Genomic DNA, 21,179 nt, shown 5'->3' with positions numbered 1-21,179 from the left:
CATGCAAACATTCAGTCACTAAGGGCCGGGGTTTACTCATATACAGTCAATGGGTTTACTGAGAGAGTGAGACTTCGTTTGCAATAGAGGATCTCTGGATGAATCAGACAGCGTGCTTAACCGTGACCGCGGGAGAGAGAGAGACAGACAGAGGAAGAGAGAGAGAGAGAGAGAGAGAGAGAGAGAGAGAGAGAGAGAGAGAGAGAGAGAGAGAGAGAGAGAGAGAGAGAGAGAGAGAGAGAGAGAGAAGAGAGAGAGAGAGAGAGAGAGAGAGAGATAGAGAGAGAGAGAGAGAGAGAGAGAGGAAAAGGCGTTTCCACGTTTCTGCAGCCGGTGACTGAGCAGCGGATAGTGAGGCACGCGGACAGAGACTCACGACCCTCCTAAATATCTGTCTCTTTCTCTCCACACTGAGTGACACTTCATCTCCCCGGTGCCCCCTTCACGGACCCGTCTCCCCACGCCGATGCCAAACATTAAAACCCATCCCTGCACGACTTAAAGCAGCAAAAAGTGACTGACGGAGTGGACTTTTTGTTCTTCTTCTTCTTCCCGTCTATCCTCTCTCAGGCCGACATAACATTCCCACAGAGCTGCTTTCTGTTCCGGAGGAGATTATCTTCCCATCATCTCTCCCCGTCTGTAGCTGACTCATTATCGCTGCGTCCGGGGTGAGTACCGAGTCTCTTTTTCTCTTTATTTTCCTCAAATGCAACACGCTGTCTTTTTTGTGTTTGGGGATATTTCTTTAAGACAAAATCACCTCCCAGGTGTAGTTTATTAAATGCATCATGCTGGGAGTCAGTCAGGGATAAGATCATTTCCCTCATTGCGTAATGTTGCATGATGTATGTGTGAGATACTTCACAGCCTGTCTGTAAAATGTAGCTTTGGCATCACATTTTGTGGAGGGAAAGTTGAAGAAATGGGGCTTTCCTGGCCTAAATAGAGTGAAAGTCATTAACATTCACATGTTTTGCAACTCCTTTCTCCAAAAAAAAACGATTGACAACAATAACTGAACAAATAAACCAATAATTGATGTCTGTGTGAGATTGGCTCCTTCACAGTCGGCCTGTAAAATGCAGTTTTCCCACTTGTTTTTGGTATAAAATTGGTCGATTGAGGTGGGAAAGTATAAGAAATGGGGCATTCATGGTCTTAATAGATGATCAAGTTCATTCAAATGAACATGTTTTGCAACTCCTTCTTCCTTTTATCTCCAAAAAACTAAATCAACATATTTTTTAAATAGAAACAGGACTTTCTTCTATATCTAAAATGGAGTAACGAGCCATGTGAAATTTGCAACGCCTTGTTGACTTGACACGACTCAGTCTTGAACTTGACTGTTAAGTGGCAAGTTGGTAAATTTCCCATTCCGAGGAGGGCATTTAACACACCATTGATTCAACTAATTGGATTGGGTTTAGTGTCGCTGGAGGCATTCACCAATGTCCTTTTCATTACTTGCCAGACGAATATTCCCACAATATTTCTACAGAGACAAGAGCTATTGATATTATCAAGTGTCTTTCTATTGAACCATATTAAGTTGCATAACTTATACAATATTAACCTATAGCTGTGTTACTCAGTCTTTTAAAACTGGGTCATAAATCTGTATTTGTACGCTTCACGGCAGCCAGTTTATCAATAATGTTCTGCATTAAAACCCCCACACACACAGGAAGAAGGTGGTAATAAACTGCCGGTGACCACCTGTGACGTCCCGGATGGCTGTGTGTGTGATTGTGAGTGTGTGTTTGTGTGTGTGTATATGAGCGGATGTAGAAGGGGTGGGTCTTTTATGAATGGATTTGTCCGGAGTGCTTCAAGGGATGAGGGTGATTGGTACTCCCCTCCCTCACCAAAAGCTGTTTTATATAACCTAAAATCCCAGTATTGTCTCCGTTTAAATCCCCTGATATTGTCATAGATGTATTCTGCTAATATTCTTGTTGTTCTGGCTTAGATTTTATGCAGAATACATAAAATATAACATGAAAAGGCAATAACACAAAGTATAACAGAAACAGGTTTTGCAAAGCTAAGACTTTATTTTTAGGTGATGTTTTGCATACAATTCTTGTTAATTCTTAGGAACTCATAACTGCGCAGTTAATAGACTGGCAGTGTTCCACAAAGCAGTGAAAGCCATTGTGATTTTTTATGACAATTCATTTTCTCGTTTGGTCTAAAAGTCTATCGTCACCTCTCAGAAAATAGTGGAAAAACGTTTAGTGTTATCTCACAGAGTTCAAGGTTGTGTCAAAGTGACAAACGATTCCTCAGTTATCTCTACACTTGCTTGATTGATTTTTCTAATCGCTTCACTGTCCTTCTCTTGCACCCTGACCCCCTGCGACACACACGCACATACAGCACATTCATCCATATGCTGCACACAATTACAGAGTGTGTGACACTTGTACGGCATGACAGCTGTCAGTCCATTTCCTGCGAGGCTGCATTCCAGTCATATTATCCCTCCACGCTTTCAAACAATCCCAGTACGGCAAAATGGTCAACTTTATTTATTCCCGAAATGGGGAATGCTACAACAGATAGCATCCCTGTAATCCAAGAATTGCATTTTTGGAAGTTAGTGGTTTCCTGTTGAGGTTTTTAAAGGATAACATAAGAGTTTTGAGCTGTAATTTCAGGCATGTGGTCATTGTGGTTAGAAGCAAGGGTACTCACATGCATACAAGTACAAATATATGTGTGTGTGTGCCTTGACTCAGCTTTTTAGGTGCCTGTCTTCTCTCTGATACATATCGATCCGTCTTCTCGGACGGTGAAGGGAAAAAAAGTGGGCAGCGCAGCAGAAATGTGCTTCCTCTCTCGGGTTCACTTCCTCTGTGTGTGTGTGTGTGTCGGTGGTGTCGGTTGTCCCCTCGCCGCCGCCGCCAGGGGAATGTTTGTGGTCGGCTGTTTACAGGCGCTGAGTCAAACAGTTTTCGGGAAGATCAGCGGTAAACCGGTGTAACTCTACCCAATCAAAACAAAAGAAAAACATGTCCGTTTTTTTCCTTCTTGAATGGGCTTTTCTTTCAGCCAACTGTTCAATCTCACAGATTCCAGACAACACCCAATACAATAAACGTCAACGTAACCCTAAAAAAATCAATTGTAGTTACAGTTTTCACTACTTTTTATTAGTATGCAGGGAAGAGCATCTTTTCAAAACGAACTGAAATCTGTAAATTGACTCAACTGTACCCAAAATGTGAAAGTCTGGTGTTGAGTCACTTCCGCAACCACAGAAAAAATAAGGAATGGAATATCGTTCCGACAAAACCTGACTCAGAAACATCTGATCCATTTCCTCTCTCTCTTTCATTTGATATAAAAAGCTGTAAAATACTGCCAAGAAAATATTGTTTTCTTTCAAGCTTCATGATTCATTCTTCCAAATAATGGAGCATGACTTAACATAAGTTAAAGGTAGGGTAGGTAAGTTTGAGAAACCGGCTCGAGATCGCTAGAATTTGAAAATACACAACCGGAGAAAATCTGCCACTTCCTTATAGAGCCCCTCCTCCAACACACACGAACGCGCACATGACCAATGAGGGCACGAGATAAGTTTGTGCACAGATGGAAGGCTGACAGGCAGGTAGGCCATCCAGTTATTTTAGCCGGGCCGGCTAAAATGATTGGTCGTACTTTTTACAGTATTACGGCTTCCACAGATGACATTTTTTTATGGATTTTTTGTCAAAGCACTTAAGATATTCATTGCTATCGGGATGTTAAGAGCATTCCATGGAATATAACAAAAAGTGTATCTCGAGCCGGTTTCTCAAACTTACCTACCCTACCTTTAAATATCAAATGTTTTAAACTGTTGTTGACTTACAGTACAATACATATTTGAGTTAACAATTCACCGTTTACAGGTCAGTTAATGTGGCCCCTAGAAATTAAGATTTTTGCAGATTTTAATAACTCTATTTCCACAGTTTAGTCCTTTGACTCATCATGCACAAACAACATTTAAAATGTAGCCAATTATCTTGTAAAGCAATACAAGTTCAACTATATATTTTTGTATTTTTCATATCGACATTTCGTAAAGAAATGCACAAAATCTAAAGCATAGAAAATAGTTTTCAAACAGTTATTCCATTAGCCTATTTGTTAAATATTGTGTGTCAAAAACACTTAAAATGCCCAGATTCTTCTGGCATGTGCCTTCCTCAGGAGGCATCACAAAGCTTCAGTCAGTGCACTAAAAGCTTTGTTGGCTTAATTATAGAAAGAAACCAGCAAGTTTGACTTCTACACTAAAATGTAGAAGTCAAAGTCAAACTTGCTTGTAACTAACTGAACTCCAATTCATTACTGGATTGAGGATCTACCTAAGGCTTGCATTGTTGTCGGTGTATACAGTTTTAATTATCATGAGACCCAGACTAACCTCCGTTGCCTCCACACTGACAGGCCGACATTCAATATTTAATAAAGCCCAGTATTAGCCTGATCCGGCAACAATGCACGTCAACACAGCAATTAAGGGTAATTAAGAACTCTACTGTTGAAGTGCATTGTGTCAAAGTAATGACTCGGATGTCATGAAAACCACCCGTGTTGTTCACCCCCTCTGAAAGGGTCACTTCCTGCTACACAGAGGGGACACAGATATGTCACTGTCAGACGACCCCGTCCTTTTGTCTCCCATCCCTCCCCCCCGCTGAGCGCTTGTTAACTTCCACCCTGTGTGCGCTGGACTCTGAGAGTCACAGAGGGTCATTGTCATTGGTTACATCACTGCCTATACTCTGCGCTACGTTCTCCTGTTTGCATCGTCTTCTCTTCTAGGTATCAGGTCAGTTCTAGGTATCCATTTACAGATTCAACCATTGGAGCAGATGACAACTTCTAATTCAAAATGAAAATGTTCCAGACCAAACAACTACAAATGTTAATACATGCAACAAGCACAAATAACTTGAGGTTAGAACATGCAAAAACATTTACATTGTAGGTCCAGCAGGCCAGGACAATGCTTGAAATGATGAAGAGAACTGGAAGGACAGTTGAATAAATCAGATATCCGTTAATGCCAATCCACTCCAATATTTTAAGAGCTTCTTCCTTGACTCATGCTTTATCTTAATACCAAGTTTCATAAAAATAGGCAGAGTAGTTTTTTCCTAATCCTGCTGACGGTCAAACTGAAAAACGTCATCCTTGGCAGAAGTAATTATGCTATTCAGGAAGTTACCATATAAAGCATTAAGACAGCATGTAGTAAAACATGTGAATGACTCTGCCAAAACTAACCGTATAAGTAAAGGTTAAATACACAAATCCTTGACGCTTAATTGACAAATTATGTCTAAGACCTTCCCATTGACTAACTGGCTCACCTTAATCTAAATGATATGACTAATCAGTTTACAAACCCCGAGCTGAACCTCATTTGTCAGTCAAATATATGCACTCTGGACAGCTGTGTCATTGTACAAAAAGCCATTCAGTTTTACAGCATGGTAGGTTATAAACTTAGAAACGGCAAAACCAAGAGTTGAGTATTCGCCCTAAACATCGGAGCTGACTTGTTGGATTTATGAACTGTCCTCAGTCTGATATATCTGTCTCAGGCCTAGGAAATGATACTGCGAACACTGAGAGTGAAAACGCCACTCAGAGCTAAGATTTCCTCTAGTTTAAAAAAAACTGAACAACCCTGTTCATTGTGTTGTGGTCACCCAGACACTGGATGCTCTGCAAACAGGAAGTAATGCCTGAAAGGGGAAGTACAGCTTCCAGTTACATCACCGGTTATAATCAGTTGTTATTCCCTGTCACAGATTTCTCTTTCATCTAGATCATGGGTCGGCAATAGGCGGCCCGCCAGCAATAATATTTGGCCCGGAAAATTATTTTGAGAATAAAAATAATTTTTTTTTTTTTTTTTACAATATCGGACCGACAGTCGCACATATAGGCTATAATGTCTGAATAGAGAATCTACCTACACCTGAAGAATGCTTATTGTACTTTTATCCATGTTGAGAGTGAATGACACACAGCACAGGCACAATCTGGCAGCGGGGTGCACTGACGCTGATAGTGGATCAATAAGTAGGTGGACAGCGCGTGGTGCTGAAATAGCCAACATGCGGTTTGTGGTTTGAAAAAAATAACACCAGCTCACTAAATCATTCAAACGTAATGTTTACTTATACGTGAACAGTAACAAAGTTCAGTCAAAACATTGACATCAAAATCGGAGAAGCCGCTTGATCATGGAGGGCGAGGGGTGGTGGTGCATATGCTGCCACCCCAGTTGGCAGCTTTGTTTTGAAAGAAAGGTTTTGGCTCATCGGACATTTATGAGAGAAAATCCCTAATGTCCGAGTGCAAGTGAATGCAGCACAAGACGCGAGCCTTGTAACCCCATGATCTAGATGCAACAAAAAGGGTTTCATTTTCATTTGCAGGTTGGTGTATTTGGCATGATGATTATGTTGATGATTACATAGCATAAATGTAAAAAAAGATCATATAGGAATAGGAAATGAGCATCCAGTCATAATGGTTTAACTTTAACCTAAAGAAGATTTGTATCTTGATAAGTAGGTTGTATAGCTGAAGCATGTGCATTGAGTTATTATAAACTCCCTAACCCTGCTAAGGTTAAGCCTTTCTATCTCAGGCTGCAGCCACATGGACACACACACACACACACACACACACACACACACACACACACACACACACACACACACACACACACACACACACACACACACACACACACACACACACACAACAATAACACAGATCTAATCCCTGCAGCAACTGCTTGGTTGCGTGGTCAGTTGGTTGCTGTGCTGCAAGTGACGCCTACACCAGCAGCAAAAAGATACTTTTTTTTTTATAACGCTTGCTTCCACTTTTCATGCTGTTATCTGCTCTCTGATGTAATTTAATCCATGTGAATGTCATGCTGTAGAGATTTCAAATGTCCTCCTTTGGGTTGGTTGAAAAATGTATGACTTGAGCAATTTTGTTGATTTTAGTGATGGTGTTGCCTATTTTAACACAGCTGCGGAAGTGTTTCATAAGCCCAATCTGGCTAGAATAATGGATGAAGTGATCCGCACATGCACACACACACACACAGCCACACACACACACACACACACACACACACACACACACACACACACACACACACACACGCACGACAACTAAGCCCACACAGTCGGAAAGAGCCACACAAACAGCAACAGTGCAGATGGGCACACAAGCACAAACACGTGGTTACACACACACACACACACTTCAATTCAGGCCATTCCCCTTCGCCCGTTTGCATAATATAACTCCACCGCTCGACTCCAAAATGAAACGCTTCAGTGGGTCTGATTGGATTTGATAGACGTTGATTCGATTGAAGCAGGAGGTGAGGGAGGTGAATACAGTACTGTGGTATGTGTCTGTGTGTGTGGCTGTGTGTGTTTGAGGTGTTACAGGATATGTTAAGTATTGATTGCCTTTCCCTCTCTCTCTAGTGCTCACATCAGTTGTAATGATCAAATCGACTGTGAAAAAGTCCTTGCATTAAATTGTTTTCACACAGTAAATGTAATCATGCCAAACTATCTGCTACTTCCTGGGGGAAACATCATGAGACAGGATGTTTTGTAGTCAGCTGCACCACAACCCCCCCCCCCCCCCCCGAGTCCCCCTCAGTGCTGTCGAGCTGATGCATTTCACATGGTCTTCTCAACCACATCTGCACAGATCCTCACACACACACAAAAACACACAAGTCACGATTACTTTAACAGGCAGGTTGGCTTCCTGCAGCAACTTCCAGGCAGAATTAACCTACGTGTTGCCTTCAGGGGTTGTGGGAAAGTCCAGTATCTAAGATAGAATGAAGGTTAATAGTGGGGTATTAGTACAATGAAGGGGATGGATTTTGGTGTGTCGTGCTGTAAATAGTGTCAACCATTTTTGTAGGGACTATTTCTTTGGTAAAAAAAAAGTAGTCCCACAGAAAACGGTTCAGCAGCAAACTCCTGAACTGAAGTAACCCTGGTGCGTTTGTGTGTTTATCTGCCAGTGTGACAAAAAGAACACCAGTTTTTTGCAGTGCGACAGACGAACACTCAGCCTTTGGCGGCGGGGAAAAGCTGGCCGTGCCCCTCGGGGTGTCTGGGGTGTTTGTGCTTCTTCATCTGCTCTGTAGTTGATGACGAATATGTGTGTATGTGTGTGTGGGTGAGATGAAGGAACTAGTGGTGTGGGTGGAAGTACGGGTCTTAAACAGCTGATGAGCCATGATGAGGTGATTCAGAGCGGCCGTTTTCATGTGTCACCCTTAATTAGACCACATGTTGTCCAGTTCTTTAAAGACATTCTGGGTTGAAATACTCATTCTCGACAACAACAAGCTGGTGAAACACATGTTTAAACCTAAATCCTATGCATTGCATTTCACGTTTTTTTTTTTTTTTTTTTTTTTTTTCTCAGCATCCATGTCATACATCTAAAAATGGAAATATGCTTCCTGATTTCGTCCGTTTAAGCCACAAACATGTCTTTTCCTGCTTCTATGTTATTACCTCCTTCCGCTCCTCGTGCTCATGGTCGCATGTGCATGTTAGTGTAATGTATGTGTGGTAGAGAAAGCCTCAGGAATCAGGTTAACCTCGCAGACGCAGAGATGAGAAACTCACACACGTGTATCCTCTCTCCGCTCAAACTGATGAAATGTGATGCAGGCGTAAAAACTTGCTCTGTGTATTTTGTTTATGTAACCCTCTGGGGACCTGTGTACCCACCTCGTGCTTGAAGTGTTTCAGCTCGCACTAATGCATTGTACCGTTGCACAAAGGGCCGCACTAGAAGAAGCTTTCATGTTATACCTTTTTCACCGAGTTTTTAGAGACAATAAACCCGAGGTGGGAAGCGAGCATCCCACGATCCACCTCTGGTGTTGTTTGATTTCAGTTCGGTTCCATATCTGTTCCTTTCTTTGAAGCACTTTCTATTCAGAACATGCTCTTATTCACGAGGTAAAATCACGGTATCAAAGTGTCAATAGATACCGTTCTGTAAGTCAGTTTCTAGACTGAAGCGCCACACAAAATCCCTTAAAATCCAGTTTGTTTTTGCTGTTTTCTAACTGTTTGAAGGCGTCCTGCATGCATCTCATTACAGATTCACACTCTCGATACACAATATTATTACAAAAAACATCTTAGTCATCACAGCTCTGCTCTGTGCCTCGTTTTGTCCTCAGTCGCTTGGCGGGGATTCGACAGATGGGGAACAATCGAGCAGGAATGTCCACTTTACTTCAGCATTAACAGGAAGGGGCACATCATGAGGAAATGAGAGGGAAACATTAAATAACCCTGCGTTCCTTTTTTAAAGACCTCACACAGCATCTCGTCTCACATTAGTGGGACAACAAGGATGTGTAATCGCTGTATTAAATAGCTGTATTACATAAGCAGTAATTGCATCGTAGCAATAGGGGTGAGGAAAGTTGCGAGCCACGGAGATAATTACTGAAAGAAGACAGAGCTGTTTTGGTTGCTAATGGGTAACCAAGGAGCTAACCTTTTATGATGATAAACTACATCTACATCTCGTAATAATTCAGTTCACACGTGGTAATGATAAGGTGTAAAGGCAGCGATACCCTTGAGGTTGTCCTTTGCTGTAATTATGGGCACGTCTGGGCTATGGAAGTGCTCTTTTTGTAACATTACTAAGTACCACGTATCTTAAAGGATACGTTTAATCATGGATTTAGATATTATAGTTTGGTTTGATATTGGTAGGTATTCATGGTTCCCAGAGGATTGATCCTAATGACTCCAGTGGTGATACTTTCCCCTAGTTAGACAAAGGTTAATCTTTGTTTTTGAGTGATATTTCTCAACAACTATTGGATGGATTGTCATTGTGTGTTATTGTTATACATTCATGGTTTCCAAATGAAACCAGATTCCCCCTTACTTTTTCTATATCACCACCAGGTACTTGGCATTAGTGGTTTTGAGTAAAGTTTCTCAACAACTTTCAAATGAACTAGCTTAAAATTCAGCATCAATATGAGGTCCAAATTTAGATTTTTGTCATAGTTTAGTTTAACATCAAATACCTGCAAGAGGCATTATTAGGGCTGTGCAATTAACCGATCTTGAACACAACAATAATTATATGTTAAGTCATTTTTTAATCCATTTACCAAATACTAGACACACATAACATGGGACTATTATACACCATCACTACCCTTCTCTAGGTATCTTTGTAAAGGAGAATACTTATAAAACTGGAAAATGTAGCATTATTATTATTCATGATAATTGATCAATACAAAAAAAACATATTTTGATGACGTCTTTTGCTATATCGTCCAACCATACTTCTGCTATGCTGGTATTCATCTTAAATGCTTATTATCAGAACATTATACCACCAAGACATCAGGGAATTAGCTTTGACATTGTGTCACGTTTATTGTTATTTAAAGGGGACCTATCATGCAAAATGCACTTTTGTACGTCTTTTATACATGAATATGTGTCCCCGGTGTTCCAGGGAACTCACCAAGTGTCAGAAAACACAACCCTCTCTATTTTCCTCCATACCCAAATCTCTAAAAACGGGGCTGCAACGGTGCAAGCGCTGGAGACGCTGTAGTACATATGCCAGGCCTGTAGGTGGTGCTGTTCTCACAGAATCAGCCCTTGCAAAAACAGGGGTAAAATAGTGCAAATTGAGCGAAATGAGGCATGGCTAAAATGCATGATCTGTTTGGTATTTTGAAAAAAAAAAAGTATAAATATGCCTTATATAGGTATGGTCCTACACTATATTATTATAATATAGCATGATAGGTCCACTTTAATAGGGAATGGATTCATTGCATTTGCGTTTTTAGGACATTAGCATTTATCTTATACGCCACATCTCTTAATTCAGCTTCATGGCAGTAGATTCTTGTCCAACAGAATGAGTTTCACCTCCCCTCGTCAGTCAACAGGTGCCAACATAAACACAAACACCCCCGTAGGCCTGCTCTGCCAACAGGAACAATCATTTAACTCTGAGTTATTACCTTTAATAATGTGGACGAGAAATAGCCACTTGTAGACATGCGGAGAATTCATCAACCGGTGTTATTATAGAAATCCATAACAGAGCGTTAATGTGAAGAGGCAATGAAAGCAGGCAGGTCAAGTACGCCGGTTACATTTCTTACATTTCCCCTGATGCCGGGTGATGGACTGAGTTTCATTTTCTCTGAAATATACCCATCTTCTTTGCTTGTACCGGCGCACTTCATCTAGTAATGGGACAATAGAGAGGAGAGAAAGACAAATAAAGGAAAATAGTTTGCGGGAAGATAAATCTGACAATTTCAGTCAAGCCTGGAGTCTGAAACATCAAATCAAAGTTTATTGATATAGCCCAATATCACAAAACCAGTTTGTCTCAGAGGGCTTTACAGATAAACAAACATAGATGACAGCGTCAAGAGATACAAAATAAAATAAAGACAAGATAAGATAGAACAAAAAGACAATCAAAATTCAATCAAAATAAAATAATATTGGATAATCTTAAAGTTTGCCTCCCTAATAAGAATAGGACGTTGGTGCATGGACTGAACAACTTGTTAAATCTAATGGTGTGTGTGTGTGTGTGTGTGTGTGTGTGTGTGTGTGTGTGTGTGTGTGTGTGTGTGTGTGTGTGTGTGTGTGTGTGTGTGTGTGTGTGTGTTGTGTGTGTGTGTGTGTGTGTGTGTGTGTGTGTGTGTGTGTGTGTGTGTGTGTGTGTGTGTGTGTGTGTGTGTGTGTGTGGTGTGTGTGTGTGTGTGTGTGTGTGTGTGGGGTGTGTGTGTGTGTGTGTGTGTGTGTGTGTGTGTGTGTGTGTGTGTGTGTGTGTGTGTGTGTGTGTGTGTGTGTGTGTGTGTGTGTGTGTGTGTGTGTGTGTGTGTGTGTGTGTGTGTGTGTGTGTGTGTGTGTGTGTGTGTGTGTGCTCCCCCCCCTTCGGCTCACATGATGCCTGAAACTGACGATGACTCAGACTCCCCCCCCCCCCCCCTCTCTTTTCCTTCCCCTTTCTTTCCTTCATCCTGCTCTCCTTCCCCTCCTTCTGTCTTTCCTCTCCCCTTCTCTTCCTTTATCCCTCATGTTTCCCTCCACCCCCTTTTGTTTCTTCCTGAGCTTCATCTTAGTAGCAGTTCTTCTGTTTCTTTGTAGCAGTTATCGTAGATTAAAGATCAGGTAAGAGATGTACTTTCCACACTCGTCCTATTACCTTTTTCTTAAATGCTGACAAGTCGAGATCAAGAGAAATATCGCAATAAAACTCTTTTTACAAGCTTGTGCACGACTTCATTGACAAAGTAACCTTTTCTCATACAGGTCCCTTTTTAAAGAAAGCAATTATTTTTTACCAACATCAAAACACTTTTTCCAACAAGGTCCTTCGGATTTGAAAGATGGCAAACAATATAATTGGGGTTTTGTTGATGTTTGAGCAATGTGACGGATTTCTTCCTTTCTTCTAAGCCTCAAAACTTTTTCAAAGGTTTTTGAAACTAGAAACTTTAAGGTATTTCATTTATGTCTTTTTCCAAGTCAAATCAAATCAAGTTTTATTTATAAAGCACATTTAAAAACGATTTTTGGTCGAGCCAAAGTGCTGTACATGTAATTAAAGCACACAATAACACAAGAAAATAAATTGAAAAGACAAGAATTTACAACAGAAATATAAAGACAAGACACAGAGAAATGTCAGGTGTCGTGCTCAGCTCTGACTAGAAGGCCAGAGAGAAGAAGTGTGTCTTCAGTGAAGATTTAAAAAAAAGGTCAGTACGGTTCAACCTCTGGGAACCTCGAATATCTGATCGTAATTTCACTCAAATCCATCCGAAAGATGTCGCTGCCAAAATAACTGCACTCAGTGAAACAGCCGGGTTAAATAAAAAAATCCTACTAACTACTAATTAGAAAAAAGCTAACACAGCCAGTGTCGTGCAGATCTCCATTTGTTCCCCGCTGTGCTCCTGCGGGTGTGAGCTGCATACAGGAAGCTTTTTTTTGCTTTCTCGTCTAAACAGGTCAGAACGAGGCGGAATAACATTATTCCTTTTCTGTGACAAATCCTCTCATTTCCTTTCTTGTCGCACGGAAAATACTTCTCAGAGGTGCTGCATGATTACAGCCAGTGTACTGTAGGTGTATGTGAAGGTGTGTGTTGACTGTGTGTAGAGGATGTTTTTGTTCTGGTGAGTGTGTCGGCCTCTGTGCATCGAACTATGTGTTTGAAAGTAGGGCTGCTCGATTATGGCAAAAATCATAATCTCAAATATTTGGGTCAATAATTGATATCACGATTATTAAAAACGATTATCCATTTACTTTGAAAACATCCATTTATTGCAAAAAAATGTGAACAGTATGTTTTTAACAGTTGATTACCCTGAACCTTAAATATAATTCAACTGAAAAACCAATAAAAAAATAAATAATAATAATAATTGTATTTAGATTATGTTGTTTTCATAATCGTTGCAAGCCAACATCGTAATTGCGATTTAAAATACGATTAATTGAGCAGCCCTATTTGAAAGTGGACATGTTTCACGATAAAACGTATGTTGAGTGCATCTGATTTCATGTAGATGCAAGCATTCGTGTGGGTTGATACAGGCGTGGGTGCTCTGGCCTGTTTATCCTTGCGTGTGTGTGTGTGTGTGTGTGTGTGTGTGTGTGTGTGTGTGTGTGTGTGTGTGTGTGTGTGTGTGTGTGTGTGTGTGTGTGTGTGTGTGTGTGTGTGTGTGTGTGTGTGTGTGTGTGTGTGTGTGTGTGTGTGTGTGTGTGTGTGTGTGTGTGTGTGTGTGTGTGTGTGTGTGTGTGTGTGTGTGTGTGTGTGTGTGTGTGTGTGTGTGTGTGTGTGTGTGTGTGTGTGTGTGTGTGTGTGTGTGTGTGTGTGTGTGTGTGTGTGTGTGTGTGTGTGTGTGTGTGTGTGTGTGTGTGTGTGTGTGTGTGTGTGTGTGTGTGTGTGTGTGTGTGTGTGTGTGTGTGTGTGTGTGTGTGTGTGTGTGTGTGTGTGTGTGTGTGTGTCTGCAGCTGTGGCTCTTGTCCACTGTGTGAGGCGAGGTTATGGCATCCTGTTCCTTTTCCTTGCTGCCTCTCCATCTGGAGCGGAGCCAGCGTCAGTGAACTGTGCATTACAGTGAGATACAGCCCCATTATCACTGTGGAGAATGCCGGCATCCGGACCAAGGCCTGCTGTGTGTGTGTGTGTGTGTGTGTGTTTTAATGCTCTTGTATTTCTATACTTGAGGAACGAAAGGTAAAAAGACTACTTCTTAGTGAGAACATTTGTGAATTTAGTGGTATAATTAGGATATGTTTGAAAATTATACTCCACTAATATTCTAAATTTGGAGTATGAAAACGTCTGAATGGGTCAATAAATCAAATTGGATCATCAATTAATAGTTTTGAGTTTTTTTTAAAGAAGAAATATAAATAATGTATTGGTTGTAGCTCCTCAAATGTGAAGGTCTGTTGCTCTTCTTAAATGTGGTCAGAAAAAAACAAACATTTTGATCCATATCTTCTGATATTTTAATAGTTGAATAACATACAAAGTAATCAATATATAACTCGCTATATATATATATATGACTCAATTAAACACAGATGTAATGTTGTGGTACTGTATGAAGCCTAGATTATTTGTAAGCTAAATGCAGATTTCTTCTAAACCAAACAATCAGTTGATAGTTAGTTACAGCCCCGAATATTGGCACATTTTTACAAGACAAAAATCCCACTGCTGCCCATATCTGCTAAGGAAACCACGTTAAGCTTTCCAATCTTAAAGGTGTTAGACTGATCCATTCCTAAACAATAGATGTAATTGCCAGGGTCAATGAAAACTCATAAGGAGAGTAAACATGTGGTCCATTCTTTCCTTCCCTCTGCGGCTTATTTCCCATGGCAGGATAACACTCCTGCATATGCTTCACACTCATAAATACCACCGGCCAACAATAGGAGAGAATAACATGTTGTTGAAGACATCTAACAGCTTGGAGAATGTGAGAAATGTGCAGGTGTCCGTCAAATATACAAATACACCTACACAGTGTGACAATGTGCAGTGGATGAAGCGAAGGAGCTGGAGAAAGAAAACGGTGTCTTATATTGGTGGTCCTCAAAACAGAATAACATGAGTGATAATTATCTTTCTCTCGTCCAAACTCTCCAGAAGCATTTTTCCATCTCTCCATTTCTCCATCTGGGATGAGGCAGGAGCCAAACAGGAACTTGTCTTGTTTCTGTGCAGTCAGCGTCTTGGATGTGTTCATGCAAAGGTGCTGTGTGCAAAAGGAAGTGAGAAACAAACCCTGCACCATCAAAGTCAGAGTGGACCTTTCATCAGCATTGCTTTTGATAGATTTTGACCCAGCATGTGGGTCACTTGGACCTGGTGTTGTTTCATTGCCTTGGTTGGAAGGAGAGAGAGGATTCTGTTTGTGGAATGGAAGTGTTGTTGTTGTTGTTTTCAGGGCATAAAAGAAACATCATGGTGTAGGCTGTTGTCATTTATCTGCTACAGTCAAAGCATTTAGGGATTATAAAGTAAATTCAGCTTGTTTTTCATAATGCATATATTAGTCTTTAGCCATTTTTGTTTGTTCTTCTCAATGATTTAGGATTTGTTTTGGGATTTTGTTTCCCTCAGTACAGTCTCCCAGGTAGGTGCACCACCCCTCACAAGCACCTACCAATCAAATCATTCATATTGAAGACCAAGTTGGACATTAAGGAAATATCCGTATATGCGTTTTTGGTCGAAGATTTAAGAATTGTTATTTATTCATTTATTTAACAGGGACAGTGCACATTAATTAACATTTCTGTAAATGTGCCACAGTTAGCAAAGAGGCTATTTTTCATCTGTAGTCCCTGGACAGATTTTGTAAGTCAACCTAAAGACACATTTCATTGTAAACAAGTAAATACAATCAAATGAAAACATGCAACATACGACCCTTGTATATTCTTTTTGGATTCAGGGAGTTTCGTACTGGGAATATTTCTTTGTCCTTTTGTCAAGAAAGTGAATAGAATATTTCCCAAGATCCCAAACTGTTCCTTTGTGGTTGAGATTAAGGCGAAGGGTTGTGACAAAAGCTTCTGAACCCAGTGACACAGCCTGAGAGGAAGTGCCGCCCGAGTGGCTCAAGTCAAGTCCCCGGTGATTGATGGCAGCGAACAGGAAGTGCCAAAAGAATCTTTCATGCTCGTAACCATGCTTTACACAGATTAAAATGGAAGCATATACAAATACGACTCTGAAAACTGGAAAGCATCTAGGTTGCATTAGACAGAAATAGTCGTGAGACGCTAACAGAGAGTTTGTTTTTTCTTGATTGACATAATTCTGCTTTCCAGAGTGCATCAAAGAGATTAAAAACGTAGAAATCAAGAGGACAGAAACTGGGTTCACATACGACGGATTGTTAGACGTTGAAAGATTCTCAGAGAGAGTAACAGGGAAACAATTGAAAGTGTGAGATTATGTGAGCGGGGGGGAAAGAGAAATGTGATAATAGGAGTGAACGGGAGAGAAGGACGGAGGTGGTGGAGTTGTTCGGGGGAGAAGAGAGAAAATAGGGGATGGGAAATCGAAGAAAGGTGTCGGAAACTGACAAAGTGAGAAGAGAAAACGAAGCCACGTGTAAAGTCTTTTTTTCTTTGCCTGCAGCACTCTCCTTTACTGACGTCACTTTAAGTGTTACATGTCTCTTCAAAGACAATCACAGCAAGAAACACTTTTCAAATGGTCTTATTATAATCCATTAAAGGAATAGTTTGACATTTTGGAGAGTCCACTTTTGTTGCAGAGATTTTGAGAAGAAGAAGAAAAACAACACCCATTTCATGCTGTATGCTAAATACGAGCTACGAACAGCAGCTCGTTAGCTTAGCTTAGCATAAAGACAACAAAGGAGCTCTAAATGTCTTCTTATTTTTTTTTTTTACATTCTCTCCTTTGATTGAAAATCTATATTGAAACAAACTTTCCCTATCAGCAGTCGTGATGCCTTCAAGTGCTCCTCGTAAACTCGTTTTAACAGCTTCAATCCGGACCTAAAGATGGCCGACTTTGCATTGTTGTTGTTGAGTTACAGTAGGAGTTGTAAAGAAAAGCCTATATCACTCAAATACTATGGAAGGTTAATGCAGTATTTTCAACAAACCAGTCCTTTTTCATGTATCAAATATTCGTAACATGTGCTTTTTTAGTGTTTTTATCCAGACATTATGTTGGTAAAATAACCTATTCCTTCACCTTGTGTACTTGCTACACTGCTGTGGTTGCATTTATGATCGAAGGAGGCTTTGAGCTCAATAAATGCTCGCGTTCTGCTTCCTGACCAAAGAGTGTTAGTCCTTTTTACCCCTTTCCTCTTCAAACGGTGAATGTTTCCTGTGAACTCCAAGCCCTCGAGGAAACAAGGTGTCATTAGATCGACTTCTCTGCCATCTGGCTCTCATCTTCTCATCAGGAGACGGCCTGTAAATGCCTCCAAACACAAGTCACTGAGAGCGTAACTCACAGCCTGTTTCTCTGCTTGTCTTTTTTATTCTGTGTGTTCGTGCCTCTGTAAAAAAACCACCAACAGGCCATCAGCTGATCTGAGACCAGCCAGGCTCCTGTCTGATTGTCTTCATTTTTGGACGAAAGGTCAAAACACCCGACAGCGTCTCCCTGCAGGCGTCTCAATGCTTTTGACTCTTAATTAGTTTTCCCGCTTGACTTCCTGGCCACCTGTCTGCCTGGCACTCGTTGTTTTTTTTAACCAGAGGGGGGACATTCAGTGGCAAAATGTATAATATGGAATTTTTTGGTTGATTTGTGTGGATTTGAGAAACAAAATGCGTTTCATTTCAACACAATTGGAGCTAAGACAATCCTTATGTGCATGTGTTAGCCCGTTAGCTACGAGTGAGTTGAGCCATCCAGTGAAAACCCTGTATTTAAGAATTGGGTATCCTTTAAATGGATCAGATAAACTGACCATTTAGAAAAATGTCCTTCATTTTAAAGCTAAAAAAATCTGATTATCTGAAAATAAAAGTACACTTTATATATAAATAAAAAATGGTTAAAAAAAATACGTAGCTAATTTTAAAAAGCTATTTTAAAAATACGTGTTCTTTCATAGGAAAATTATATTTTATATTAAATTAGTGCTGACCAAAATATTTCTACCTTGAAACACACCAAGTCATTTTCTTTAAAATTATTATACATTTTCTTTAGATATGCTTTGATTTAATTTCTATTATTAAGATTTTTTTAAACATATCTGTGAATTTAGTGTTTTTCTGCAGCTTCTGTTTGTTCGTACGGCACACATTGGTCATGTGACATTAAAGGGGCTGGATATAATAACACCAGTTAAACTCACTGTCCCTTTTAATTCCCTTTAACTTTCTAACACTGCGAGTCGCCTGCAGTCAAACAAATGACTGTCAAGTTCCTCACAAGAACAATCTAATAATAACATAATATTTATTCTGAACTCATCACATGACTTTTATAGAAATAAGACCAAAAAAACTGAGATGATCACCACATGGCATGACTGTTATTAATGTAAAAAACACAATATGAAGGATCATGCAGGTACATATGTATGCGTCTTTGCTTCTTTTTAAGGTGTCTTTTCACCGACCTCCGACCCCTTTTTGGATATATTGAGTCCATATTTCGCTGATTCTGTTCTCATCAGTCCTTCATCTCAAGCTTTTGTCCTCTTTTTCATCCCTCGGTTCAACTGCCCATTTTAGACGTGAAAGCTAGTTGTTAAAAACCTTTTACTTCTCTATAATTACCCAGCAGGTCACGGCAAAACAAATGAATCTGGAATTAGTGCAATTTAGTGTAATGACGCACCATTTAGTCAGAAATGGCCCGAACGGTGAGTCATACAGTAGAGCCTGTTGCTAGTTTGCTCTCAGGTGGATGAATGACATTATTTCCTTACAATTCAAAGCCACAAATTAGCTTAATTTCTTTGCTCACAAACGCACGTTTTCCTGCACCGCTGCACACGGTTTTCCAAAAGCCTTGCAGTGTGGTTTTAGATGAAGGAGCTGCAGAGTGAAGGCGGCAGAGATGAGGACGCGAGATATTTTCGACTCACAGCAGGGTGTCTGGAGAGGCTGACGTCGGCTCGTGATTTGTACCTTTTGTCACATTTTTGCCTGGAAGTTTTTGCTCAAAACTATGTCACTGTCTAACCCTCGCTTATGCACACACACATTCAGTGCATAAGAACAAAAAAACTGCACACACATTCATGCACAGCCCCTCCCCTCCTCATCCGCCCTCCTCCCAGAGGCACAAAGATATTTTTATCTCCCATAAAGCCCAAACGCTAATGAAGCACCGACAACACAAATACATTTCCATGATTATTTTGATTCTAAATCCGGCTCTGCTGATACACAGACTGCAACATCTCTGTCTGCTGTTGTGAACACAAGCTGTCACAGTGCATGAGTGTCAAATATGTTTCGTGTCGGAGGCATTTCAGTGATAATTGTACCTCGTAAACAGACGTTTAATCATGCCTTAAAATCACGTTAGGTAAGAGGGACAGCGAGGTGAGATGATGCCACTTCTCTCCGGTCCATTTACTTGACGATAGACTGTGTCGACAAATAAAACCTTCAGACACACACACATATGTGAACCTACAGGTAATTCAAATGAGTGTATTTGCATTTAAAATGAGTGAAAGTAAAGGAAACAGAAACCAGATTCTGTCGCTTTTTAGGAAAGCAATGTCATTTTTAGTGGTTGTATTTAGATAGTATGACCTTGATTTATGTCATTATCTGAAGACATTAAAGGTTCACACAGGAAATGCAATGAGTAAATATCATCTCCTTTCCTTCCGTGTCATAAAATTAATAACCACTGCTTTCACATCCTTAATCTATAACATGGGACACTCAAACCCAGAGTTGTCCGTATCATGTTATGGTCGCCATGGTGCACATGATGCTACATATTATCATTTATCAAACACAGACTGCATCCTGGCATCACATGATATCATTCCTCCCCAATGCTATCGGATCAGTGCAGAGGCAAAGAGAAACGTACCTGTTCTCTGGTGGCTTATTGTGAGGATTAATGTCTGATAATCCTCTGCAAACATACAGCATATATGGAGCAACGCCTCATGGCTAAATCTAGAAGTTGTGCAGGCGGTGGATTTGGCCACTCTGTTTTGAATGTGCTGTATGAACAGTAGTGGATTCATACTGTGTGGCGTGCCATTGAATATATACCTGATTATTGCGAATGTGCATTATGTGTCTGTTAGGGCTGCACGATATTGAAAAAAACTGACATTGCAATATTTTTTTCCCCTGCGATATATATTGCGTTTTTTTTAACTATATTTAACCGGATGAAGGATTTTAGTCACGGACGTCTGGATCTTAACTGGTTGACTCATCATACCTTAAGTCATGATCTAACGTGTCATGATAATGCATGTTGCTTACCCTCAAATAAGGGGGTTCATCTGTGAATGAAGAAGAGAAGAACCTTTTTGTATCCAAAATAGTTCCAGATGGCAGATGTTGCTTTTCTTTTTGGAAGTAAATCTTCATTCTCGCCGGTATTGTCCTCCTGTGCCTCGCTCATCTTTTACCGGTGTTTTGATGGCCTGCAAACTAGCGGGGCGGGGCCTGCTGTGATCTGATCAAGAATGATTGTGATTGGTGGTTTGCTGTGCATGCAGAGCCTGCATGTCACTCACTCAAGTACCCCTGACGTGAGAGCCGCGCAAGTTTTCCTTTTGTAGCAAGCAGCAAAAATAATTATAAAATGACGTGTTTGAGTTAATTTACCTACTTTATATCGCACGTCCTAAAAGAATATATATTAATAAAAATAATTTAAAAAATCGCACTACCCTGCGATGTGAATATCGCGGTTATCGCCATGACACGATATATCGTTCAGCCCTAGTGTCTGTTACTTTTTAGTATGTAGTGTCTCTACTGGGACATGTCTCCATGCTTTAATGTTCAAAAAGCTCTTTTTTTTTCTCATACTGCCTGTGCTGCAGCACC

The 21,179-nt window shown here is 40.5% G+C and overlaps 1 protein-coding gene across 1 annotated transcript in view; it reads left to right on the top strand.

The window, feature by feature from the left end:
- The first annotated feature begins 317 nt into the window (after positions 1-317).
- LOC117497970 (astrocytic phosphoprotein PEA-15) overlaps positions 318-21,179 on the top strand; it is a 42,950-nt gene continuing 22,088 nt past the window's right edge. The window contains exon 1 of the mRNA XM_034150012.1: positions 318-671. The gene's annotated coding sequence lies outside the window, so the exon portion shown is untranslated. The remainder of the gene's footprint in view (positions 672-21,179) is intronic.

Source organism: Trematomus bernacchii, unplaced genomic scaffold (genome assembly GCF_902827165.1).
Source record: "Trematomus bernacchii unplaced genomic scaffold, fTreBer1.1, whole genome shotgun sequence".
Classification (NCBI taxonomy): domain Eukaryota; kingdom Metazoa; phylum Chordata; class Actinopteri; order Perciformes; family Nototheniidae; genus Trematomus; species Trematomus bernacchii.
The sequence above is the reverse complement of the archived record's forward strand: the minus strand, read 5'-3'. Positions and strand labels throughout refer to the sequence as shown.